Below are 27911 nucleotides of genomic sequence, written 5' to 3' on the forward strand. Positions count from 1 at the left end.
TTGCCAGGCCTGGCAAACGGCCAAAAATGGGGGTAGGGATTTTCAATTTTCTGCTAATATTGTAATTCTCTTCCCGTTTCCATCGATCTGTCAATTAAAAATCTACCTACGGATTCAGAAAGCTTGGACTCCGACGCATCCCATCTTTCAAACTTGAAGGGTAGGATTTTCTGGCCACGCTCACCCCAAAACCGGAATATCCTGCCCGAGGTCAATGGGCCTTTCCATGGTCCATTAACCCCACCCCCCCCCCTCACTTCCTGTGGCGGGCAGGATGGGGAGATTCTGGATCTCAAACAGAAGGAAATTGTAATGGGCTCCAATCATCCCCCACCTGCTCAGTAACCAATCAAATAGCCAGCTGATCAAACATCATTAGAAAGCGTGAGTGGTCAACAGATATCGCACCAATCCCATCGCTCCATTGCTTTGCAAAGCTCGCACTCAGGAACCAATCAACATGTTCAAAACAATCATGCCAATTTCATTGGTCATGGTATTTTGTCAGATTTTTAAAAGAAATATAACCTGGAATGTCATGAAACGGGGTCAGACTCAAAGTGAAACCTCTCTCATTAATAAAGGAGATACTTGGATACCTTCAGACAGATCTGTGGAAACACAGGCGTCGATCTTCCAAGGAGCAGCAATTATTGTCGGATTGCCACTCCTCCCGAACATTCCCACAACTTGACACTGCTCCCAATCCCACTTTCCCAGAAATGCGGGGCATGGTGTTTCTTGGAGCAGATTGGAGTTGGGGGAAGACAGGACATGATCCCTTCTACAGCATGAGCTGCCATGTGGTAAGGTTAAAGATCCTGTTTTAATATTAGTGAATGAGTGGATAGATAAATGGATGAATGAAGAGGGTGATAGATAAAGGGGAACCAGTAGATGTAACATACTTGGATTTCCAAAAAGCATTCAATAAGGTACCACACAAAAGGCTACTTAATAAGATAAGAGTCTGTGTTGTTGGGGATAGTATATTAACATGGATAGAGGATTGGCTAACTGATAGCAGACAGAGAGTTGAGAAAAGAGGGTGTTTTCAGAACGGCAAGCTGCAATCAGTGGAATACCACAGGGATCAGTGCTGGGGCCACAATTATTTACAATATTTATTAATGATTTGGACCAGGGAAGTGAATGTACTATTGCCAAGTTTGGGAAAGCAAGTGGTGAGGGTGACACAGAGTCTACAGAGGGATTACAGACGGGTGAAGTGATTGGTAAAAAACCTGGAACGTAATGTGGGAAAATGTGAAGTTCTGCACTTTGGTAGGAAGAATAAAGGAGCTGAATGTTATTTGAATGGAGAAAGACTGCAGAAAGCTGCAGCACAGAGGGATCTGGGGGTCCTAGTGCATAAATCACAAAAAAACTAGTATCCAAGTTCAGCAGGAAATAGGGAAGGCAAAGGAAATATTGGCCTTTGTTTCAAAGTGGAGTTTAAAAATAGGAAGTCTCGCTAAAACTATACAAGGCACTGGTTAGCACTGGAATACTGTGAACAGTTTGATTCCCTTACTAAGGAAAGATGTTGTGGCATTGGAGGCAGTCCAGAGAGGGTTCACTGGGTTGATCCCAAGTATGGAGGGATTTTCTTATGAGGAGAGGTTGATTAGGTTGGGCCTGTGCTCATTGGAGTTTAGGAGAATGAGAGGTGACCTTATTGAGATATATCGGCATCTCAGGGGGTTTGACAGGGTCGATGCTGAAAGGTTGTTTCTCTGTGTGGGAGAATCTAGGACCAGAGGGCAGAATCTCAGAGAAAGGAGTCACCCATTGAAGACAGAGATGGGGAGGAATTTCTTCTCTCAGAGGGGAGTGAATCTGTGGAATTCATTCCTGCAGAGAGCTGTAGAGTTGTAAAATAACCCTGGGTAGGAGGAATTCTAGGCACCATCTCACTGAGGAATGGGAGATTAGAAATGTAGAGACTGAGCTCTCCAATAAGGGAACTTTGTCAGATTTATCAACTGTGCAAAGTGCCACGAGTGATTCATCTTTGAAATAGTTGAAATGACAACTTCTCTGGAGCTGCCAATTTGAAGAGTTTTGGCCTGAGGGATTTACAATCATTGAAGCATTTTTTTTTATTCATCCATGGGACACGGTTCTCGCTGGCTGGGCCAGCATTTATCACCCATCCCTAGTAGCCCGAGGGGAGGTGAGAGTCACCCACATTGCTGTGGCTCTGGAGTCACATGTAGGCCAGACTGGGTAAGGACAGCAGATTTCCTTCTCTAAAGGACATCAGTGAACCAGATGGGTTTTTCTGACGATGGTTTCATGGTCATCAGTAGATTCTTAATTCCAGATTTTTTTATTGAATTCAAATTCCACCATCCTGCCGTGGTGGGATTCGAACCCAGAACGTGAATTGAGTTTCTGGATTGATAGTCTAGAATCATAGAATCATACAACGCAGAAGAGGCCCTTCGGCCCATCGAGTCTGCACCATCACATTGGAAACACCTGAAGACCACCTAACCCCATCTGCCAGCACTTGGCCCAAAGCCCTGAATGTTCTGATGTGCCGAGTGCTCATCCAGGTACTTTTTAAGGATGTGAGACAACTCGTCTCCACCCCCCTCCCAGGCAGCGCATTCCAGACCCTCACCACCCTCGGGGTAAAAAAAATTTTTCCCCACATCCCCCCCAAACCTCCTCCCCCTTGCCTTGAACCTGTGTCCCCCTCATGACTGACCCTTCAACTAAAGGGAACAGTTGCTCCTTACCCACTCTGTCCATGACTCTCATAATCTTGTCCACCTCGATCACGTCGCCCTTCAGTCTTCTCTGCTCCAACAAAAACAACCCAATCTATCCAAACTCTCCTCATAATATAACTGTTCCATCCCAGGCAGCATCCTGGTGAATCTCCTCCGCACCCCCTCCAGCGCAATCACATCCTTCCGATAATGTAACAACCAGAACTGCGCACAGTACTCCAGCTGTGATCTCACCAAAGTTCTATACAACTCCATCACAACCTCTCTGCTTTTGCAATCTATCAGGCTTATTTGGAATTATGAACTTTTGGAGCTCTGCTCCTTCATCAGATAGACTGACCTGATGAGGGAGCAGTGCTCCGAAAGCTCGTGATTCCAAGCAAACCTGTTGGACATTAACCTGGTGTTGTGAGACTTCTTACAGTGCCCACCCCAGTCCAACGCTGGCATCTCCACATTACTGTAATCTCTGCCTCAATTGATAAAGGCAAGTGTCCCCTATGCCTTTCTCACCACCTCACCAACATGCCCTTCTGCTTTCTGAGACCTCTCGACAAACAAGCCAAGGTCCCTCTGTTCCACAGAACTTCCTACTGTTCATAGAGTACTTTCTTGTCAAATTACTTCTTCCAAAGTGTAAGAAGTACATTTCTTACACTTTTCAGGGTGTAGGAAAACCTGAAAAGTTCTTCTTAGACTTTTCACACTTTCCGCTACCTCGCAGAACAGCCACATAATTAAGGATCTGATAATCCTCGCATCAAAACCCAAGGCTATAAAAACAAGTTGCATTTTGTTTGAATGGAATAAAACATCTCAAGGTGCACAGGAACAATGATCAAAAACAACGGACACAGAGTCACATGAGGAGATACTGGGGCAGGTGGTGAAAGTTTGGTCAGAGAAGCAGATCTTGAAGGAACATTTAAAAAAAGGGGAGGTTTAAGGAGTGAATTCCTGAGCTTTGAGTCCCAGACAACTGAACACACGGCCTCCAACGTGGAGAGATTAGAATCAAGGATGTTCAAGAGGCCAGAGTTAACGCTGAGAGATCCTGGAGGGACTGAACGAGATTACGGAGATAGAGACGAGATTGACACAAGGAGCTGATGTATGTCAGTGAGTATGGGGTGATAGAGAAACGAGACTCAGTGTGAGTTACGATACAGGCAGCAGAGTTCGAGATGGGAGTTTGACACATGGAGATGGGAGATCTCTCAAAGACAGGGGAAGCAACGTTAGTTTTAGAGTAGAATCATAGAATCCCTACAGTGCAGAAGGAGAGGCCATTCAGCCCATCGAGTTTACACCGACACCAATCCCACCCAGATCCTATCTCTATAACCCCATGCATTTACCCTAGCTAGTCCCCCTGACACTAACAGGCAATTTAGCATGGCCAATCCACTTAACCCACACATCTCTGGATTGTGGGAGGAAACCGGAGCACCTGGAAGAAACCCATGCAGACATGAGGAGAACATGCAGACTCTGCACAGACAATGACCCGAGACCGGAATCGAACCCGGGTCCCTGACACTGTGAGGCAGCAGTGCTAACCACCGTGTGGCCCCAAATAATAACTGAGAACATTCTATAAGTTCTCAGATGGAAGCAAAACTCCAGTGCTACCTTGTTGAGTGAGAGTTTGAGAAGGTGTTTAATTTAAACCAATCAGTAAGTATTCACAGGGCTTCTCCCTCTCACCTGTTCCTGGGACCACATCGACAGGCTGGAGTTCCTGGTTGAAATGAACGATAGTTGTCTCTGCAGCCACAGGAGTTCCTTCTGTGACTGTCTCAGCAAGTGTTCGATATCAGCCGGTTCCTGATCCATCGACCTGTTCTGCAGCCAGAGAGAGACTGAGTTAGAATCTTCTCCTGGTCCCTAAAGTTTCTCTTCAATACGAGGAGGGCAAAAAACTGCCAATTTCCACTCTCAAATTCCTGAAACACCAGGAAGTAAATATAGATTCACACTGGAGACCAACCAGAATTAACAAAGGTAAAAGCTAAATACTGCGGGTGCTGGAAACAGAAAATGCTGGGAAATCTCGGCAGGTCTGACAGCCTCTGTGGAGAGAGAATAGAGCCAATGTTTTGAGTCTGGGTGGCCTTTCATCAGAGCAGAATTAACAAAGTAATAGTTCCCAGCATTGTGTGACTCTTCAGGGATCTGCATTGAGTGACCCCTCGGGTCAGTGTCCAGTGACCCCTCAGACCAATGTCCAGTGACCTCACAGATAGGTGTGTGGTGACCCCATGGATTGAGGTCCAATGACCCCCCCCCAGCACTCAGTTAGCCGTGACCCCTTGGGCCTGTTCCCAGTAACTGGTCAGTGTTCACTGTTTGGTGACCCTGGCTTGACCTTTAATGCATAGTTCCTCATCATGTTTTATTATCATAATCTGCTAACTCCACATTCCAAATGGGATCTGCCTGTGTAAACATGTCACGTTGTACTTATACCTCCCCACCTGGTGGGGGAGCTGCAGCAGGTGTGTTTACACAGGCAGATCCCATTCAAAATGGAGACATCAGACACAGAGCATGACTCAACGTGAAGTCTGCACCCCACTGGTCCGTCCCAGACCAATTACATTCCTGTTAACCAAACCCCGCCCACTAAACCCCACCCACTAAACTCCACCCATTAAAACCCCGCCCATTAAAACCCCGCCCACTCTACCCCACGCACTAAGCCCCGCCCCCGGTACAGAGGCGGTGCCGTGATGAATCCGGTGAGTGAACCGCGCTCGTTACCTTCAGGCAGCTGAGCTTATTTCTCAGTTCCCGACATTCCTCTTGCAGGAGTCTGACTTTGATTTCGGTCGCGGTGCCCAGTGCCCGGTCCGGAGGCTGCTGCCTGGTGCTGGCACCATTGAGGGTGTGGAGTCTGCGGTGGGGAATCAGTGTCGCACTCGCAGGAACCATCCGGCCTTCGGTCTGCGTTAGAGATCGGAAAACCAGACGTGGATTACACATCGAGGAATCTCCCAAACATCACAGAGTGTTACAGCACAGGGGGGGGAGGCCATTCGGCCCATCGTGTCTGCACTAGCTCCCAAAAGAGCCAATCCCATTCTCCAGACCCATCGCCGTAACTCCCCAAATTCATCGCTGTCAAATCTGTGTCCAGATCTCTTCTGAAACCTCCTGGGATCCTCCTCCACCCCTCTCCCAGGCAGCGTATCCCATATCAGGGAGTTATTTTGATTTAACCACAAGAGGTTGTTGAAAATAAGAACATAAGAAATAGGAGCAGGAGTAGGCCATCCAGCCCTTCGAGCCTGCCCCGCCATTCAATAAGATCATGGCTGATCTGTTGCCAATTATAACACTTCACACACTCACATTAACAGGTTACGGGGTGAGTGTAACCCCTGATAAAAGCAAATTACTGCAGATGCTGGAATCTGAAACCAAAAGAGAAAATGCTGGAAAATCTCAGCGGGTCTGACAGACTCTGTAAGGAGAGAAAAGAGCTGATGTTTCGAGTCCAGATGACTCGACAAAGCTTTGACAGAAGGTCATCTGGACTCGAAACGTCAGCTCTTTTGTCTCCTTACAGAGTCTGTCAGACCCGCTGAGATTTTCCAGCGTTTTCTCTTTTCCTGAGTATACCCTGTTTGAGTGGTTAGTGTTAGCTCTCAGAGGGGGGAATCCACCTCCGCTGTATAACACTCTCTCATTAACCATCTTGAAACCGTGACCTCCCCTCGTCACCGACACACCGACTAATGGAAACAGAGTGTGCTCCTGAACCCAGTCCAAACAGTTCACCATCCTGAACATCTCGGGAAGGTCACCTCTTAGCCTGCTCTGCTCCGAGGGGAATCAGCTCAGTCTCTCTAATCTTCCCCTGTATCCAAAATTCCTCATTCTTGGCACCATCCTAGCCAATCCCCAGTAGATTTCTGCTTCAGTTACACTGTGGGGGGAGTTTTCCTGTCTCACCCACCATCGGAGCGGGAGACGGACAGACCCTGGAAAGTTCCACTAACGCTGGGCAGGATTTTCCCGTTTTGGGGTCAGCATTAACTCTTTCTCTCCCACTGGATTGGCGTGTTGTGGGGGGAGGGGGGGCACATTCAGCTCAAACACTGTCCGTTACTACCTGGCAGCACGCTCTTTATTATGGTCCAATTCTCTCTGGTGGTCAATGATTGTGACCAGCACAGTGGGACAGAGCGAATACTGTTGGGAAACAGAGAGGCAGGGGTGTGAGAGTCTGCGCCGGGTCACTCTGAACCTCCTTTCTTGGTGGTCAGAGAGTTCCGGTCTGTCGTCAGTGTCATTGAAACCTCGGCAACAGACAGTTCTGGAAATCCCAAATCAACCATTAATTGTGGGTGGCACAGTGGGTTAGCACTGCTGCCTCACAGCGCCAGGGACCCGGGTTCGATTCCCGGCTCGGGTCACTGTCTGTGTGGAATCTACACGTTCTCCCCATGTCTGCGTGGGTTTCCTCCGGGTGCTCTCGTTTCCTCCCACAGTCTGATACGCGCTGGTTAGGGTGCATTGGCCGTGCTAAATTCTCCCCTAGTGTACCCGAACAGGCACCGGAGTGTGGCAACTAGGGGATTTTCAAAGTAACTTCATTGCAGTGTTAATGTAAGTAGACTATTACTTACGTGGAGAAAAACTGCAGCAGGCGACGGTGCAGAGGGACCTCGGGGTCCTTGTGCATGAGTCGCAAAAACCCAGCTTGCAGGTGCAGCAGGTGGTCAGGAAGGCGAATGGGATGCTGGCCTTCATAGCGAGGGGGATTGAATATAAAAGTAGGGAGGTCTTGCTGCAGCTGTATAGGGCACTGGTGAGGCCGCAGCTGGAGTACTGTGTGCAGTTTTGGGCGCCGCACCTGCGCAAAGATATTTTGGCCCTGGAGGGAGTGCAGAGGAGGTTTACTAGGCTGACAGTTGAGGGGATTGAGCTATGAGGAGAGGCTGAATAAACTAGGCTTGTACTCGTTAGAGTTTAGAAGAATGAGGGGAGATCTCATTGAGACGTATAAGATGATGAATGGGATGGATAGGATAGAGGTGGAGAGACTCTTCCCGCTCAAAAAAGACAGTAGGACTAGGGGGCACAGCCTCAAGATAAAGGGGGGGCGGTTTAGAATGGAGTTGAGGAGGAACTTCTTCACTCAAAGGGTGGTGAATCTCTGGAATTCTCTGCCCGTTGAAGTGGTGGAGGCTGCCTCACTAAATATATTTAAGACGCGGGTTGATGGGTTTTTGATAAGAGAGGGGATTAAGGGTTATGGGGAGAGGGTGGGAAAGTGGAACTGAGCCACGACAGATCAGCCATGATCTTATTGAATGGCGGGGCAGGCTTGAGGGGCTAGATGGCCTACTCCTGCTCCTATTTCTTATGTTCTTATGTCCTTATGTTGTAAATAATTATTAATAAGGAGATCAGGGGAAATGTGGAAAGGGCAGGAGAATGGGGATGAGGAAAAGAAGCAGCCATGATTGAATGACAGGGCAGCCTCGATGGACCGAGTGGCCTAATTCTGCTCCTATATCTTACGGTCTAATTGCAGAATCTTGGCAAAAATATCCTCCAGTTCCAGTAGTGACTGGTGCAGCTTAATCTGCAGTCTATGCTGCCCTCTGCTGAGCAACCAGTGAAGCACAGTAAAAAGTCTCACAACACAAGCCGCGAGCTTTCGGAGCGCTGCCCCTTCATCAGGAGAGCACTTGGCCCACGGTGACTCATCCGATGAAGGGGCAGCGCTCCGAAAGCTAGTGGCTTATGCAACCAAATAAACCTGTTGGACTTTAACCCAGTGTTGTGGGACTTCTTACTGTGCCCACCCCAGTGCAACGCCAGCGTCTCCACCTCACGGCAACCAATAAAGCACCGGCAGAGAAATAGCGAGTCTCCACCCTTATCCCAAGCAAAAGCCTACATTTCTGTAGCGCCTCCAAACACCATGGATGAGATTTTCAGGCCGAGTGTGTCCCAAACTGGAAAAGCCTTCCCGAGGTCAATGGACCTTTGCAATGGTCTGCCCACCGCATCCCCCACCCCCCCAGCTCCCCCCCCGACCCCCCACCCACCCTGCCGTCCACATCACAGGAATTGTGAGGGGCGGGAAAATCCTAATCTATCTGAAACTCCGCAACAATACAGAATCTTTGCAGATTGGTTACTGTTGTATTATACACAGCAAGATCCCACAAACCAGTGATGACCAGACAATGGCGGCAGGGTGGGTGTTCTTACAGCAAGAGGGTGCAGGTTCACACGGGGAAGTTCCCGAGAACAAAGAGACCTTGGCATGTTTGTCCATTGATCTGTGAAGGTTAACAGGGCGGTGAGAAAGGCATGTGGCACACTGGCCTTTATCAACGGGGGCACAGATTACAAAAACAGAGAGATGGTGATGGAGTCGTGTAGAACTTTGGCCACACCTGGGGAACTGTGCGCAGTTCTGGTCACCCCCACAATATCGGAAGGATGTGATCGCGCTGGAGGGGGTGCGGAGGAGATTCGCCAGGATGCTGTCTGGGGTGGAGTGTTGAAGTTATGAGGAGAGTTTGGGTAGATTGGGTTGTTTTTGTTGGAGCAGAGAAGACTGAGGGGTGACCTGATCGAGGTGGACAAGATTATGAGGGGCATGGACAGAGTGGGTAAGGAGCAGCTGTTCCCCTTGGTTGAAGGGTCCGTTACGAGGGGGACACAGGGTTCAAGGTGAAGGGCAGGAGGTTCGGGGTGGATTTGAGGAAAAATGTTTTTACCCAGAGGGTGGTGAGGGTCTGGAATGTGCTGCCTGGGAGGGGGGTGGAGGCCTCACATCCTTTAACAAGTACCTGGCACATCACAACATTCGGGGCTGTGGGCCAAGTGCTGGCGAGGGGGATTAGGTGGGAGCTCAGGGTATTTAATGCATTGGTACAGACTCGATGGGCCAAAGGGCCTGTGTGATTCTATGAATTAATGTTTTATGAGGAGGAAATGTTGATGGGGACATTGGGACGGACACCCCTCTCACAGCACATTCAATGACTGACATCTGGTCTGGAACATCCACCTCAGAGTCAGACCAACGTTAACATGTTGGGGTGGAGAGATTAGGCAGGGTGTGTGCTCAAGTATCACAACAAGATGGGGGTCAGGCAGGGAATCCATTCAAACCCACTTCCGACATTCAAACACAAAATCCAGCTGACACTCACAGTGCAGTACTGAGGGAGTGCCGCACTGTCAGAGGGTCAGTACTGAGGGAGTGCCGCACTGTCAGAGGGTCAGTACTGAGGGAGTGCCGCACTGTCAGAGGGTCAGTGCTGAGGGAGCGCCGCACTGTCCGAGGGTCAGTACTGAGGGAGCGCCGCACTGTCAGAGGGTCAGTGCTGAGGGAGTGCTGCACTGTCAGAGGGTCAGTGCTGAGGGAGCGCCGCACTGTCAGAGGGTCAGTGCTGAGGGAGTGCCGCACTGTCAGAGGGTCAGTGCTGAGGGAGCGCCGCACTGTCAGAGGGTCAGTGCTGAGGGAGTGCCGCACTGTCAGAGGGTCAGTGCTGAGGGAGTGCCGCACTGTCAGAGGGTCAGTACTGAGGGAGTGCCGCACTGTCAGAGGGTCAGTGCTGAGGGAGTGCCGCACTGTCAGAGGGTCAGTGCTGAGGGAGTGCCGCACTGTCAGAGGGTCAGTGCTGAGGGAGTGCCGCACTGTCAGAGGGTCAGTGCTGAGGGAGTGCCGCACTGTCAGAGGGTCAGTGCTGAGGGAGTGCCGCACTGTCAGAGGGTCAGTGCTGAGGGAGTGCCGCACTGTCAGAGGGTCAGTACTGAGGGAGTGCCGCACTGTCAGAGGGTCAGTACTGAGGGAGTGCCGCACTGTCAGAGGGTCAGTGCTGAGGGAGTGCCGCACTGTCAGAGGGTCAGTACTGAGGGAGTGCCGCACTGTCAGAGGGTCAGTACTGAGGGAGCGCCGCACTGTCAGAGGGTCAGTGCTGAGGGAGTGCCGCACTGTCAGAGGGTCAGTACTGAGGGAGTGCCGCACTGTCAGAGGGTCAGTACTGAGGGAGTGCCCACTGATTGGTGGGATGGGTTGAAATTCCAGCCTATATCTGTGACCTCTTGTTTGAGTCTTTCCCACAAGGGGAATGTTCACAGCCACAATCCCCTTTAGAATTCTATAAACCTCCACACAAACCCCTTCACCCTATCGGAGTTATTTAATCATGGAGATTGGTTTCTCTGTGACCCCAGACTGAACTCTCCCATCTTTTCCCTGTTGATATATCAGGGAATTTGACGGAATTGTACGGTGATTGGATCGTACCTTTTCCCCGATTGCGTTCTTCAGCTGCATTCTGGATTCCGGAACAATCTCTTTGTCCTGTCTGGGATGTTTCATCCTCAGGGTAGCTTCACTTTCAATCGATTGGTGCTAAAGGCAAAAATATATTTATTGTAAGTAAAACAGAGAACTCCTTCCAGCAGTTACGTTTCCAAGAATGTATTCCCGTTGTTTGGTCATTAGTAGAAGTGATCCCATGGGATTGGTTCCCGGGTGTCCCCTGGCGAAGGGGAATCTGTCACCAATCCACATTTTGGGCCTCCACGTGACTCCAGTACCCAGGCCAGGGAGTGTGATTCTTACCGACCTCGGAAACAGTCCCTCAGTTGGATCAAAACACCACGGGGGGCTTCAGGAAGGGAACTGACTCTCACCTTCTGAGGGCAACAAGGGATAGTCAATAAATTGTCGGGGAGGCGATGGCCTAGTGGAGTTGTCGCTAGATTATTAATCCAGAAACTCGGCTAATGTCCTGGGGACCTGGATTCGAATCCTGCCACGGCAGATGGTGGAATTTGAATTCAGTAAACAATATCTGGAATTAAGAATCTACTGATGTCCATGAAACCATTGTCCATTGTCGGAAAAACCCAGATGTTCTTTAGGAAGGAAATCTGCCGTCCTCACCTGGTCTGGTCTACATGTGATTCCAACACGTTGACTCTCAACTGTTCTCTAAACAAGGGCAACTAGGGATGGGCAGTAAATATTGGTCAGCAACGCCCATGTCCCGGGAATTAATTAAAAAAAAACATCCCAGTGACCCTCACATTGGAAAATGAAAGAATTAAATGACAGACAATATCTACTGATGGACCCATTGAATAATCTCTCAAACTACACTGAATACTGCATCTCCTCAGTATTTCTCCACAAACATGTCCTCCCCTTTGGGGAGCAGTGTGAGCTTGGGGGGGGTGGGGGGGAGGAGGAGGGGGAGGGATTCACAGTGTGGGTATCATCTCCGTCCGAGGCCACCGACTCGGAATAGGGACTTGAACCGAGGGGCTCAGAGGTAGAGACCCCCACCCTGGCCACAAGAACACCCGAATATTTGAGTAAATTCCAGGCATGTAGGTCGGAACTCTCCATGGAATCGGAGCAGGTAAGGTTCACAGAATGGAAATGTCCATTGGCCTCAGGCGGGATTTTAAATTCTTTCCTGAGCGAGCTTATAAACTCCCCCCCATTGAGTCTGTCAAACACAATCATTTTGTGTTTTTACTGCTCTCTGATGCACAGTAAGAAGCCTGACAGCACCAGGAGAACCTGGTGAAGGGGCAAACCCTGAAAGCTTGTGAGTTTATTATCGAATAAATCGGTTGGACTTAAACCTGGTGTTGGGAGACTTCTCACTGTGTTTACCCCAGTCCAACGCCGGCATCTCCACATCTCTGATGCACACACGGGGGTCTGGCCCCATATCCCATCACGTGATCCCTTTCCAGTTCCCAAACATTTCTGAAATCCTGGAAGACAGTCAGATGCCAGAAATGTTGGAGAATGCAAGAATTAGTGAGCGGGAAGAACTGAGGGAGATCAAAATTAGCAGAGAAATGGTGCTGGGAAAATTGATGGGATTGGAGGCCGATAAATTCCCAGGGCCTGAAAATCTACATCCCAGAGTACTTAAGGAAGTGGCTCTGGAAATAGTGGATGCCTTGGTGGTCATTTTCCAGGATTCTATAGACTCTGGAACAGTCCCTGCAGATTGGAGGATAACTAATGTCACTCCAATATTCAAAAAGGGAAGCAGAGAGAAAACAGGGAATTATAGACCAGGAAGCTAAACATCAGCAGTGGGGAAAATTCTCAAATCCATTATCAAGGACTTTATAACAGAGCATTTAGAAAGCAGTGACAGAATCAGACAGAGTCAGCATGGATTGATGAAGGGGAAATCATGCTTGACAAATCTATGGAATTCTTTGAAGATGTCACTTGTAGAGTTGACAAGGAGGAACCAGTTGATGTGGTACATTCATACTTTCAGAAAGCATTTGACAAAGTCCTGCACAAGAGATTATTGTGCAAGATTAAAGCGGCTGGGATTGGGGGAAGTGTATTGAAATAGAGAGAAAACTGGTTGGCAGAGAGGAAACAAAGGGTAGGAATTAATGGGTGCTTTTCAAATTGGCCGGCAGTAACTAGTGGGGGTGCCACAGAGATCGGTGCTGGGACCCCAGCTATTCACAATATGTATTAATAAGAATGGTATGCTTTCTATAATGCACAAGAAACAATACCTTTCACTGTATGCTAATACATGTGACAATAATACATCAAATCAAATCAAAATTGCCCTTCAACTGAATGTCTTGCTAGGCCATTTCAGAGAGCAAGTGAGAGTCAGCCACATTGCTGTGGCTCTGGAGTCACCTGAAGAGTTATCCAGACTCGAAACGCTGCCTCTATTCGCTCTCTGCACAGATACTGTCAGACCGCTGAGATTTTCCAGCACTCTCTGCTCCTGTATGCTTTCATAGTCACCGTTAGACTTTCAATTCCAGATTTTATTTGCAAATTGAATTCACATTTCACCAACGCAGATTTTGAACCCAGGTCCCTAAAGAATTACACTGGGTTTCCGGATCTCCAGCCCAGTGACAACATTACCACCTCCCCTTTTTTCTTACTAAGGAGATAAATTCTCCTTCAACCCGTTGCTTGAACCCAGTATATTTTAATGCTACACAATTGTTGAGGGTTTATAGTTGACTCCAATCTCTGTGGATCCGGTCTGTTCTCTAAGCTGCAGTCCCGAGAGAGAGCAGATTACACCAGCGATTCTATAACTGGACGGAAGATAAGAGTGCAGCGATTATAAATACCCTGGGGTGAGAACGTCAGTGAAATCCCGGTGTTTGGATATCTGATTATCATCCATCTGGATTTAAAAATTACCAATCACTCCAAACTTCAACATGATTGGAGCTCCTGTTCACAGACTGTGATCAGATGGTGAAATAATCTTGATCTGTTGATCTGAAAACTGGACACAGCGTAAATCTATCTTTCCTTGAACGACCATGCTCCTTCTGGAAATGCTGATTTCCCAAAGACTGGAGACCAAAGGACTTACAACTAACAATAGTTTAATTCGCCAGTCTGAGCAGTCACTACATGTGTGTACGCTGCCCCCGTCCTCTCTTTGGAGAGATCTCTGGTACTTCTGTCATGGGACCTGTTAAATAACCACGTGGCCATCTAGTCTACATGGTTAATGAGAATGTTAATATGCAATGAAATATTCTATTAATGGTTAATAAGTGTTACAGGTAGTGAGAGTTGGCAAATGGAGATAAAACCGAGTATTTATAGACCCCAGTTAGCTGAGCTTAGGCTTTTGTGATGTAAGTAGGCCTCAGCCTATTGTATTTACCAAAACACAACTGGTCTCAAGGATCAAAGATACTCAACCTGGACCACAGCGATCAGCTGAGACAAACAGCAGAGAGGTATTTACGGGGAATCTGGGTAACCTATGTGAGAATAAGATATCAAAGATTCTACTGATAGGTTTAGAACAAAGAACAAAGAAAAACAAAGATCAGTACAGTACAGGAACAGGCCCTTCGGCCTGCCAAGCTTGTGTTGATCATGATGCCCCATCTAAACTAAAAAAATCCTTCAGTCATTACTCAGTCCATATCCCTCTATTTCCTCCCTATTCATTCACCCATTCAGATGCCTCTTAAATCTTACTATTGTGCCTGTTTCCTCCACCTCCTCTGGCAGCGCGTTCCAGACACCCATCACTCTCTCTGTGAAAAACTTCCCCCACACACCTCCCTTAAACTTTCCTCCTCTCACCTCGAACCTGTGCCCCCTTGTAATTGGCATTTCCACCCTGGAAAAAAGCCTCTATCCACCCTGTCTATGCCACTCATAATTTTGTAGACCTCTATCAGATCTCTCCTCAGCCTCCACTTTTCCAGTGAAAACAGTCCTGGTTTATTCAACATCTCCTCATAGCCAACACCCTCGAGACCAGGAAACATCCTGGTGAACCTTCTCTGCAATCTCTCCAAAGCCTCCATGTCCTTCTGGTAGTGTGGTGACCAGAACTGCACGCAATACTCCAAATGCAGCCTAACCAAGGTTTTATATCGCTGCAACATGATTTCCCTGTACTCAATGCCCCGGCTGATGAAGGCAAGCATGTCATATGCCTTCTTAATCACCTTGGCCAACTGTGTTGCCACTTTTAGGGAACTGTGGACTTACACGCCCAGATCCCTCTGTGTGTTAATGTTCCTGAGGGTTCTGCCATTTACAGTATAATTCACACCTAAATTTGATTCTCCAAAATGCATCACCTTTCATTTGTCCAGGTAAACTCCATCTGCCATTTCTATGCCCAAGTCTCCAATCTATCTATATCCTGTTGTATCCTCTGACAATCCTTATCATTTATCAGCAACTCCACCGCTTTTTGTGTCATCCACAAACTTACTAAACAGACCCCCCACATTTTCCTCCAGATCATTTATATACACTATAAACAACAGCACTGATCCCTGCGGAACACCACTAGCTACAGATCTCCACTCTGAAAAACCACTACTCTCTGTCTTCTGTATCCAAGATGTGGAGATGCCGGCGTTGGACTGGGGTAAACACCGTAAGAAGTCTCACAACACCAGGTTAAAGTCCAACAGGTTTATTTGTAGCAAACGCCACTAGCTTTTGGAACTGGCTGTTCCTTTGTCAGGTGGGCCTAACCCTAACCCACCTGAGGAAGGAACAGCCAGTTCCGAAAACTAGTGGTGTTTGCTACAAATAAACCTGTTGGACTTTAACCCGGTGTTGTGAGACTTCTTATTCTATCTCCAATCCAGTTCTGTATTCATCTAGCCAGTCTACCCCGAATCCCCAGTGATTTTAGTTTTTGTACCAGTATGCCATATGGTACTTTGTCAAATGCCTTACTAAAGTTCATATAAACTACATCCACAGCCCTTCCCTCACTGGTGAGACATGACCTTCCCTGTACAAAGCCTGTCATTAACTAGCCCATTTTCTACCAAAGGTGCGTATATCCTGTCCCTCAGTATCTTCTCTAAAAGGTTCCAAACCACTGACGTCAGGCACACTGGCCTATAATTTCCTGGATTATCCCTGCTTCCTTTCTTAAATAAGGGAACAACATTAGCTGTTGTCCAGTCTCTGGAACCTCGACTGTGGTTAAAGAGGATGTGAAGCTATCTATTAAAACCCAAGCTAGTTCTTCTTGTTTCCTGCAGTAACCTGGGATAAATCCCATCAGTCCCAGGACTTGTCTACCTTAGTGCAATTTAGGATACCCAACCCTTCCTCCTTCGATATATTGACATTCTCTACAGCATTCACACATCTATCCCTGATCTCAACATCCATAAGTCCTTTTCCTTGGTGAATACCGATACAAAGTACTCGTTACGGATTTCACCCACTTCCTGCGGCTCCACACGTAATTTCCCTCCATTGTCCTTGGACGGGTCCGCTCTTTCTCTTGTTACCTTCTTGCTCCTAATAAATGCATAAAAAGCCTTAGGATTCTCCTTGACCCTGTTTGTTAAAGACATTTCATGACCCTTTTTAGCCATCCTAATTCCATGTTTAAGTTCTTTCCTATTTTCAGTGCACTTCTCAAGGGCTTCATCAGTTTTTAGATGCCTAGACTTATCATATGCTTGCTTTTCCTTTTGACAAGGCTTACAATTTGGTCATCCATGGTTCCCGAATCCTGCCATTTCTAGCCTTCATTTTTGTGGGGACATGTCTGCCCTGCACTTCAGTCAACCGGCCTTTAAAAGCCTCCCAGATGCGGATTTGCCCTTAAATAGCCGCTCCCAATCCATATTCCCCAGTTCCTGTCTAATTTAGGTGTAATTGGCTCTCACCCAATTAAGCACCCTCACTCGAGAGCCACTCTTGTCCTTACCCATGACTACCTGAAATCTTAAGGAATTATGGTCGCTCAGCCCAAAATGCTGCCTCATTGAAACATCGATCACCTGACCCAACTCATTCTCCAATACCAAGTCTAGTATGGCACCCTCTCCAGTTGGATTAGAACATAGAACATTCCAGCGCAGTACTGGCCCTTCGGTCCTCAATGTTGCACCGACCAGCAGAACCAAGCTAATGATCCTCTAACCTAAACTATTCCAATATTATCCATATGCCTATCCACTGACCATTTGAACGCCCTTAAAGTTGGCGAGTCCACAACTGCTGCAGGCAGGACATTCCATGCCCTTACTACCCTCTGAGTAAAGAATTGTCAACATATTGCATCAAAAAGCCCTCCTGGACACATGTAACAAATTGCTCTCCATCCGAGCCCCTGGCTTTAAGGGAGTCCCAGTCAATATGGGGGAAGTTAAAGTCACCCATCACAACTATCCTTTTTTCACACCGTTTCAGTATCTGGCTACCCAGCTGCTCCTCTGTCTCCTGTGGGCTGTTGGGATATTTAGTGAGGGAAAGACAGAGCAGATACTCGAGTGGAGTACAAACGCTGGCATGGGCTGAATGGGCCAAATGGCCTGTTTGTGTAACTTTGATGTAATTCTGGACCAAACTTGTTTCACTCCTTGAAATGAGGATAACTTTCCCCAAAGCAAATTCCACTCATTTACCTCGATATTCCGTCAGTCCGGTTAACCTGCTTGTAATATTATGGGCTCACTTCATCCTGGAGACATACTCCAGTAGTATTCCAGAGCTTTATTCCAATTCCATCACTCCACCGCAAACCTCAATCATTTAGCAAGGGCAGTGCCACCTTACAGCAGAAAACAGTTATATTTGTCGATTAGCAGATTATTCAGAGTTTACAAAAAGTAAATTAGGCCATTCGGCCCAATGCTATTCACCAACATCCTCCTACCCCACTCTGAGGTGCAGAGATACCCGGGGCTGATGGTATTCAGATGGTAGCAGCCTTGCAGGTGCCTGGGGGCTCTGAAACCCATGCAGACACGGGGAGAATGTGTGAACTCTGCACAGGCAGTGACCCGAGGCTGGAATCGAACCCGGCTCCCTGGCGCTGTGAGACAAGCTTCAGATTCTGGAGCTGAAAACCGGAGATTAATCCAAGAATTCCAGCTAACAAATGACAACGTGTGGGAGATTCCGGATGAGAGAGAGAGAAAGAGAAGGAAAGGAAAATAAAGGAAATCTAAATTGCACGTACAGCCCCAGGATCAGGAATGCTTTCTGTTATTCAGCTGTCATGATGTTCTATTCAGTTCCCCTCCGGGTCTCTCAGTCTCCTGCAGCTTCTGTTTAATTTTTCCCCCTGGTCCTTACAATGGAGAGGGTGTCTTTAATCCAAATATAACTCACTCCACCACTGAATCATCATCCAATAGAAAATGTTAACTTGATGACTCAGTGCTGTGTCAGTGAATCTCTTCTGTCTGAGTCAGTGAGGAATTGGCCTCATTATTAGCATCACTCTCCCTCCTCTCAATCCCAATGCACCTCAGCCCCTGACTCAAGGCTCATCGATATCACACTGTTATCCTGTCCAAACAAAACGTCCTGACCGCTCCAACTTTTATCTGTCCGTCCTCCAGACACCCCTCAAAGTCCACTGAGCCCGACCCTGGCTTTTTCAGACTTATCTCTCTCTCTCTCTCCAGGTTAGGTTTGCTGAATAAAGCATTCCATGTGCTGTTGTAACACAAATAGATTTGCAATTGAGTAGTTTTAAACCTCAGTTCAAAGAAATCGTAATCCGTATATAATCCTGCTACAAGCACTCACTAAATAGACTCACACAGAAGTTGTGCTGCAGAGAGTCAGTGAGACCACACATAGAAACATAGAACAGTACAGCACAGTACAGGCCCTTCGGCCCTCAATGTTGTACCAAGCTATGTCCAATCCCAAGATCAAGCTATCCCCCTCCTTAACATTCTGGAGTGCTCCATGTGCCTATCCAACAACCACTTGAAAGATCCTAAAGTCTCCGACTCCACTATCACAGCAGGCAGTGCATTCCACACCCCAACCACTCTCTGAGTGAAGAATCTACCTCGGACATCCCTCCTATATCTCCCACCATCAACCTTATAGTTATGCCCCCTAGTAACAGCTGCATCCACCCGAGGAAATAGTCTCTGCGCGTCCACTCTATCAATCCCTCTCATCATCTTATAAACCTCTATTAAGTCGCCTCTCATCCTCCTCCGCTCCAAAGAGAAAAGCCCCAGCTCCCTCAACCTTTCCTCGTAAGACCTACCCTCCAAACCAGGCAGCATCCTGGTAAATCTCCTCTGCACTCTCTCCAATGCTTCCACATCCTTCTTATAGTGAGGTGACCAGAACTGAACACAATATTCCAAATGTGGTCTCACCAAGATCCTGTACAGTTGCAGCATAACCCCACAACTCTTAAACCCAAACCCCCGTTAATAAACACTAACACACTATAAGCTTTCTTCATGGCTCTATCTACTTGAGTGGCAACCTTCAGAGATCTGTGGATATGAACCCCAAGATCTCTCTGTTCCTCCACATTCCTCAGAATCCTGCCGTTGACCCTGTAATCCGCATTCAAGTTTGTCCTACCAAAATGAGTCAGCTCACTCTTATCAGGGTTAAACTCCATCTGCCACTTTTTGGCCCAGCTCTGCGTCCAATCAATGTCTCTTTGCAGCCTACAAGAGCCCTCCACCTCATCCACTACTCCACCAATCGTTAGCAAATTTACTGACCCACCCTTCAGCCCCCTCTTCCAAGTCATTGATAAAAATCACAAATAGCAGAGGACCCAGCACTGACCCCTGTGGTACACCGCTGGTAACTGGCCTCCAGTCTGAAAGTTCTCCCTCCACCACCACTCTCTGTCTTCTATGAGACAGCCAGTTACTTATCCAATCGGCCAAATTTCCTTCAATCCCACACCTCCTTACCTTCTTCATGAGCCTACCGTGGGGAACCTTATCAAACACCTTACTAAAATCCATGTATACGACATCAACTGCTCTACCTTCATCTACACACTTAGTTACCTCCTCAAAGAATTCAATCAAATTTGTGAGGCAGGACTTACCCCTCACGAAGCCGTGCTGACTATCCCGGATTAAACTGAATCTTTCCAAATGGTCATAAATCCTATCTCTCAGGACCCTTTCCATTAACTTACCGACCACCAAAGTAAGACTAACTGGCCTATAATTACCAGGATCATTCCTATTTCCTTTCTTGAAGAGAGGAACAACATTGGCCACTCTCCAGTCCTCTCACACTATCCCTGTGGACAATGAGGACCCAAAGATCAAAGCTAAAGCCTCCGCAATCTCATCCTTTGCCCCCCAAAGTATCCTAGGATGTATCCCATCTGGCCCAGGGGACTTATCCACCCTCAGATTTTTCAAAATTGCTAATACATCTTCCCTCAGAACATCTACCTCCTCCATCCTATCAGCCTGTATCACACTCTCATCCTCAAAAACATGGCCCCTCTCCTTAGTGAACACTGAAGAAAAGTATTCATTCATCGCCTCTCCTATCTCTTCTGACTCCATGCACAAGTTCCCACTATTATCCTTAAATGGCCCTAACGTCACCCTGATCATTGTTTTATTTCTCACATAAGAGTAAAAAGCCTTGGGGTTTTCTTTTATCCGATCCACCAAGGACTTGTCATGCCCCCTCCTAGCTCTTCTGAGCCCTTTTTTTAATTCATTCGTAGCTACCTTGTAACCTTCAAGCGACCCAACTGAACCTTGATTTTTCCTCCTTACATACGCTTCCTTTTTCCTCTTAACAAGAACAAAGTGGAGAGTGTGATAATCACAGGTTAAAGAGGTGTGAGTTGTCTCCAGCCAGGAGAGTTAGTTAGATTTTGCAAACCCAGGCAGTATAGTGGGAGTCACATGTAGTGTGTCATAGAGTCATAGAGGTTTACAGCATGGAAACAGGCCCTTCGGCCCAACTTGTACATGCTGCCCTTTTTTAAAACCCCTAAGCTAATCCCAATTGCCCACATTTGGCCCATATCCCTCTATACCCATCGTACCCATGTAACTAAATGCTTTTTAGTACCTGCCTCTACTACTACCTCTGGCAGCTCGTTCCAGACACTCGCTACCCTCTATGTGAAAATATTGCCCCTCTGGACACTTTTGTATCTCTCCCCTCTCTCCTTAAACCTATGCCCTCTAGTTTTAGACTCCCCTACATTTGGGAAAAGATACTATCTCGCTGATCTGTGCCCCTCATTATTTTATAGGTCTCTATAAGATCACCCCTCAGCCTCCTACGCTCCAGAGAGAAAAGTCCCAGTCTATCCAGCCTCTCCTTAAAACTCAAACCATCAAGTCCCCGGTAGCATCCTAGTAAATCTTTTCTGTACTCTGTTAGTTCAATAATATCCTGTAAACAGGAGGTGACCCTGCGAGGGTTAACTATCACACAAGCTGCTAACTGTTAAATTCACAGACTGCATGTAGTGTGCAGATAGAGAATCTCGAAGAACCAGTTAGTTATCTCAGTACCAGGCTGAGTACAGAAACAGCCAAGGTCCATGACTGTGGTCAATTATCGGGGATGTCTTGTTCACATGGACCCTGTACAAAAACGATGCTGGCCTTCATAGCGAAGGGGATTGAATATAAAAGTAGGGAGGTCTTGCTGCAGCTGTATAGGGCATTGGTGAGGCCGCAGCTGGAGTACTGTGTGCAGTTTTGGGCGCCGCACCTGCGCAAGGATATTTTGGCCTTGGAGGGAGTGCCGAGGAGGTTTACTAGGCTGATACCGGAGTTGAGGGGGTTGAGCTATGAGGAGAGGCTGAATAAACTAGGCTTGTACTCGTTAGAGTTTAGAAGAATGAGGGGAGATCTCATTGAGACGTATAAGATGATGAATGGGATGGATAGGATAGAGGTGGAGAGACTCTTCCCGCTCAAAAAAGACAGTAGGACTAGGGGGCACAGCCTCAAGATAAAGGGGGGGCGGTTTAGAACGGAGTTGAGGAGGAACTTCTTCACTCAAAGGGTGGTGAATCTCTGGAGTTCTCTGCCCGTTGAAGTGGTGGAGGCTGCCTCGCTAAATATTTTTAAGAAGCGGGTTGATGGGTTTTTGATAAGAGAGGGGATTAAGGGTTATGGGGAGAGGGCGGGAATGTGGAACTGAGCCACGACAGATCAGCCATGATCTTATTGAATGGCGGGGCAGGCTCGAAGGGCTAGATGGCCTACTCCTGCTCCTATTTCTTATGTTCTTATGTTCTTATGTTATCACTGTGTAACTGCAACTTTTGTGTGTCCACTAAAACCAGGAGCAATGGGTAAGTTTAAAGTTAAAGATTATTTATTAGTGTCACAGGTGGGCTTACATTAACACTGCAATGAAGTTACTCTGCAAATCCCCTAGTTGCCACGCTCCGGTGCCTGTTCGGGTACACTGAGGGAGAATTTAGCACGGTCAATGCACCCTAACCAGCATGTCTTTCAGACTGTGGGAGGAAACTGGAGCACCCGGAGGAAACCCATGCAGACATGGGGAGAATGTGTAGATTCCGCACAGACAGTAATCCAAGCCGGTATCAAACCCGGTTCCTGGCGCTGTCAGGTAGCAGTGCCAACCAAGGGAGTTTGATAGACTACTGGTTAAGCACAGTGATATAATACTCATGCCTGAAGGCTAGTGGATAAGTAGAGAAAAAGATGTGCTTGTTGATATTATAATTAAGTAGATGGACCCAAATTACAATTAGACTACTATGTTCGTACTTTATGCACACTGTAATCTTAATTATTAATTGTGAATGGATAGAGATGATTTGTAAACAATGTATGCTTCTGATTGGTATATACTGTCGTTGGCACTGTAATCTTTTGTTCAGGGAGCTGGAAAACTCCCTGGTTTTCCAGGGATGGTTGATTCCCAGATGACTACAGAGTCCTACAGAACAGAAGCAGTACCATTCGGCCCATCGAGTCTGCACTGACCACCCAGGCCCTGTCCCCATAACCCCATGCATTTACCCTAGCGAGTCCCCCTGACTAGCATGGGTGAATTTAGCCCGGCCAATCCACCTAATTCACACATCTTCAGACTGTGGGAGGAAACCGGAGCACCCGGAGGAAACCCACACAGACACGAGGAGAATGTACAAACTCCACACAGGCAGTGATCCAAGTCAGGAATTGAACCTCGGTCCCTGGCGCTGTGAAGCAGTGGTGCTAATCACTGTGCCACCACGCCGCCCAAAATAATAGCTCAAAACAAAAGGCCATATTTAAAACTCTGGTCTTTTGTTGGATCGAGGGTCGGCGATCGTTGGGCTGCTATTGGCTGTCCCCGAAAACCAAATCAGAATCCATTGGGTATCCGTTACTTTCAACATGCTTCAGCTGTGAAAATAAATCACCCCTTATGTTAAAATAATCTGTGCCAGGTATTATTTGGATTACAGAAAATAGGTTTAATCATTTCCTGTTGCAGTTCTGTCGCTGATGAAGGGAAGTTCGATGTGAACATTGCCCTGGGTTTAGAGCATCTCTACTGATGGATCATCACAGACTCTGAACTTCACTCGATTGCATGGCACGGAAAGAGGCCATTCAGCCCACTTGGTCCATGCTGGTGGTCACAGGTCCACACGAACCTCCTCCTCCCCAAACTAAAAGCAAAATACTGCGGGTGCTGATAATCTGAAACAAATGCTGGGAATATTCAGTAGGCCAGCAGCCTGTGTGGAGACAGAAGCAGAGATGTTGTCCAGAGTTACACAGGGAAGGTGATGGCCCAGTGGTATTATTGCTGGATGATTAATCCAGAAACTCAGCTAATGTTCTGGGGACCCAGGTTCAAATCCCGCCACAGCAGATGGTGGAATTTGAATTCAATATAAAAAAAATCTGGAATTAAGAACCTACTGATGACCATGAAACAATTGTCAGGAAAAAACCCATCTGGTTCACTAATGCCCTTTAAGGAAGACCTTTCCCTGGTCTGGCCTACATGTGACTCCAGAGCCACAGCAATGTGGTTGACCCTCAGGCTACGAGGGATGGACAATAAATACTGGCCCAGCCATTGGGGGGAAATGGGTGTCGCTGGCTGGGCCAACATTTATTACCCATCGCTTGTTACCCTAGAACTGAGTGATTCACTCCGCCATTTCAGAGAGGAGTTGAGAGTCAACCACATTGCTGTGGGTCTGGAGTCACGTGTAGGCCAGACTGGGTAAGAACGGCAGATTTCCTTCCCTAAAGGACATTAGTGAAACAGATGGGTTTTTACGACGATGGTTTCATGATCATCAGTAGATTCTTAATTCCAGATTTTTTTTTATTGAATTCAAATTTCTCCATCTGCTGAGGCGGGATTTGAACCTGGGTCCCCAGAACATCAGCTGAGTTCCTGGATTAATAGTCTCGTGGTAATTCCACTAGGCCGTCAGCTCCCTATCCGCAGACTCCACGATCCACTGGATTATCACCTTGAGAGCAGGCTGGGAGAATGTTGGAAAATGTCTCTTTCAGGCAGTTTGGCAGAACGTGGCTTTATCTCAAAGTGATATTCCATCCCATGGAAGGAATCCTTTCCCATTAGCTACAATCATGGACATGAGCAGAAGGAACAATGTTCAGGAACCAGTCCTAACAATGCTCTCGGGATAAATTAGTCACAAAAGACAAAGAGCCTTCTTGAGCCTTTCCCATCTCCCGGTCTCTACAACCTCCTCCAGCACTGCTACCCTCCAACATTTCAGCACTCCTCTAATTCTGCCCTCAGGACCATTCCCATTTTAGTCACTTCATCATTGGCTGTCATTGTATAGTAAGAAGTCTCACAACACCAGGTTAAAATCCAACAGGTCTATTTGGTAGCAAATGCCCCAGGCTTTCGGAGTGTTGGTCTCGGACCCCTCTGTGCTCTCATCCCACATACTCCCTGCGTTGGACATCTCTACTGCCTCCCAAAGGTACCCAAGGCATAGCTCTTGGGGCTAAAGGGATAAACGGATTGGGGGGGAAAGGGGGATCAGGATATTGAATTTGATGATCAGCCATGATCAAAAAGAATGGCGGGGCAGGCTGGAAGGGCCAAATGGCCTCCTCCTGCTTCTAGTTTCTGTTTCCATGATCCCACTTGTCCAGCTGCCTGGGCCCCAGGATCCTAAACACCTCCCTTTCTCTCTTTGAAATGCTGTTTGAACTGACCAGTTTGACTAATCTTTTGGCTTGGCTGCCAATATCTTCTTCTGTGGCTCGGTGTTGAATGTTATCTGATGACACTCCCAGGAAAAGACGCAATATAAATGCAAGTCATTGTTGTTGCCATAAATCTGAGTTAATTGTCTTTGGGGGTTATCAGTGTCTCAGGGGTCAGAGGGCAGGAGGTCACGCCCCCGTGTCCATTCCACCTTTCCAAGTCTCCCCAGTAATCTGTGCTCGCAGTCTCCTCCTTCACCTCTCTCAGGATTAAACCCTCCGTTCCAAACCCCCCTGCAGTGAGCTTAAACATTGTAAATGAGTCACCGTGAGTTTCCAAACAGAAATATGGAAAATATTTTTTGATTTTTCACATTTTGCTCTGTCCATTATCTTTCCGGCAGGATTTGTATTTCCTGATCCCCGAGATGGAAAGAGAAACTGATTCACAATTAACATCTGGGCTCAGTTTCTCCCCGGGTCCCTCACTGCAAATAAAACAGGGACTCCAGGGTTAGATTTTGCTGAAGCTTTGCTGTGTCAGGCCCGTGGTTCTCCCGAGTCGGGACTAGGTGCCTGCACGGGTAGAGAAACCGGTGTGTTCCCCATTGGCGTCTGTTAGCTGGGATTTACCCACTCAATGGGTATAAATTCATGCATCCCCCATCACCATTTCTCACACAGGGAGAGGCACCAATCCCTTAGTAAAGAGAAGCATCACATCCCCCACCACTCAATAACAGGTCAACCCCACTCCCTCCACCCCAGGCACTACGCAGGTGATCCTACCCTCCCCAACACCCCCCATGCCTCAGCCCCCATTCCCCCCCTCACTCCTCCACTCAGGCCCCCCTTCAAGCCCCCGCCCCACCAATGGTGCACTGCCCTGTGACACCCTGGCACTCACACCCTGGCCTGATCCTTGGGCCCCGAGGGGGGTCATGGAGGTAAATCCACTGCTCATGTGCCTTCTGCCACTGACAGGTTGCAGAGGGAGGCCAGACCAACGTGCCTGGGGGTTGGGGGGGCTCGGGGTTGATCTTGGCACTCCTGGAATGGGGGTTCAGTGGCTGGACTGCCCTTTCTAATCCTGGCAGACCTGAAGATCACCCCTGACATGGTAATTTCAGGCAGTCCTGCGATCAATATCTTCATTGCTGTCTCTCATTGTGAGACCTTTGAAGTGGCCTGGTCACTTTAATCTCTGTGCCCCCTGGTCACCTGGCAGGATTATAAATCCCAGCAGCATTCCATTCTGCATCAGGGATTCTCCTTTCTCTCTCTCAGAAGCGGCATGTCAGGGCAGACTCCTTTGAGAGAGAGGAGATGTCACTTTCACTGGGGGGTTCTCTTCTCCACAGCTGTTCACTCAGTCCCATTCTATTCACACAGCTCTTATTTGAAGTCTCTGAGCCCTCCTAGAAAGTTAGAACCCTTGAAATACTTTCCAAGCCTTTGAAAACCTTTATTTCCATTCAATTGTAGTCCAAGTTTTTTAACTCTCATTTGATTGACAGTTTAATGGTTTTCTGCCAGGGTTAGGATTCTGCCAGTCCAGCCGCGGGACCCCATTCCCTGCAGACAAGATCTACTGCTTGCCCCCAGCCCAGGTCCACCCAATCTCCCAAACCCTTAGGGGATCCCTCCCTTTGCAGGCTGGCAGCGGTGGAGGGCACATGGGCACTGCACCTAGCTCCTTATTTCACCCCCTCCCCCCCCCACCTTGGTGTCCAAAACACCAAGTACATGATTGTCAAGACTTGATCAAACTCTGTGCGGTACACATCCCACTGGGGGTGGGGGAGGTGAATAGTGGGAAGGAGTTGAATCCGGCTTCAAGCCTGCTAATCACATTCAAAATAGGGAATGGGGATACTTACCTGGGTCACATCTGCCCTGGTGTTCTGGCAGGGAACTCCATCGGGGCTGGCGTGGCAGACACAAAATACTGTCTGCCGCAAAACCTGCTTTTGCCCAATGCCCGATTCTCTGGGTCAACGCAATTCCCGCCGGGAGCTAACGAGCCAGGGAATTCCGGCTGTGAAACCATCGCCTTGTGGCTGGGTTCAGATTGGACCTCTCTCTTCAGTCTCGATTATTTCATCTCCCTCGACTCCCCCCATCACGCCTCTCTCCGTTAGGGGCGTAGGGACAGCAGCAGGCCATTCAGCCCCTCCAGGCCATTCAGCCCATCTAGGCCATTCAGCCCCTTCCAGACCATTCTGCCATTTCAGTCAGATCAAAATGGATTTGTGTCCTAATCCCATCCTTGGCTCGGTATCCTTTTATCCTCTCAGTCTAGCAAAATTCTATCAATGCCAGGTTTAAAGTGATTTATTGAACTGGAATCCTGCTTTGTGAGGGAGTTAGTTCTGCCTCTCTGAACTCTAACCACCCCCCCCGCCCCCCCTCGCACACTGACATGGACAGTCTAATGCCCATGACCCCAGGGTTCCTGCCCATTGCTGTGGGCCTGTGTCAGACCGATGTCCTCCCCCTGCAGCCAGTAATCGGTCTTCCGGCTTTCAGCACACACGATTATTGTTAACTCTGACAAAGGGTCATCCAGCCTGGAAAGGTTATTCCCTCTCCATACAGGCTGTCAGACCTGCTGAGATCTTCCAGCATTTTCTGTTTTTGTCTCAGATTCCAACATCCACAACATTTTGCCTTTAATATTGTTACTGTCCTGTCAACTTTGTGAAA

This window comes from Carcharhinus amblyrhynchos, chromosome 20 (assembly GCF_965287045.1).
Source record: "Carcharhinus amblyrhynchos chromosome 20, sCarAmb.v2.hapA, whole genome shotgun sequence".
NCBI lineage: Eukaryota > Metazoa > Chordata > Chondrichthyes > Carcharhiniformes > Carcharhinidae > Carcharhinus > Carcharhinus amblyrhynchos.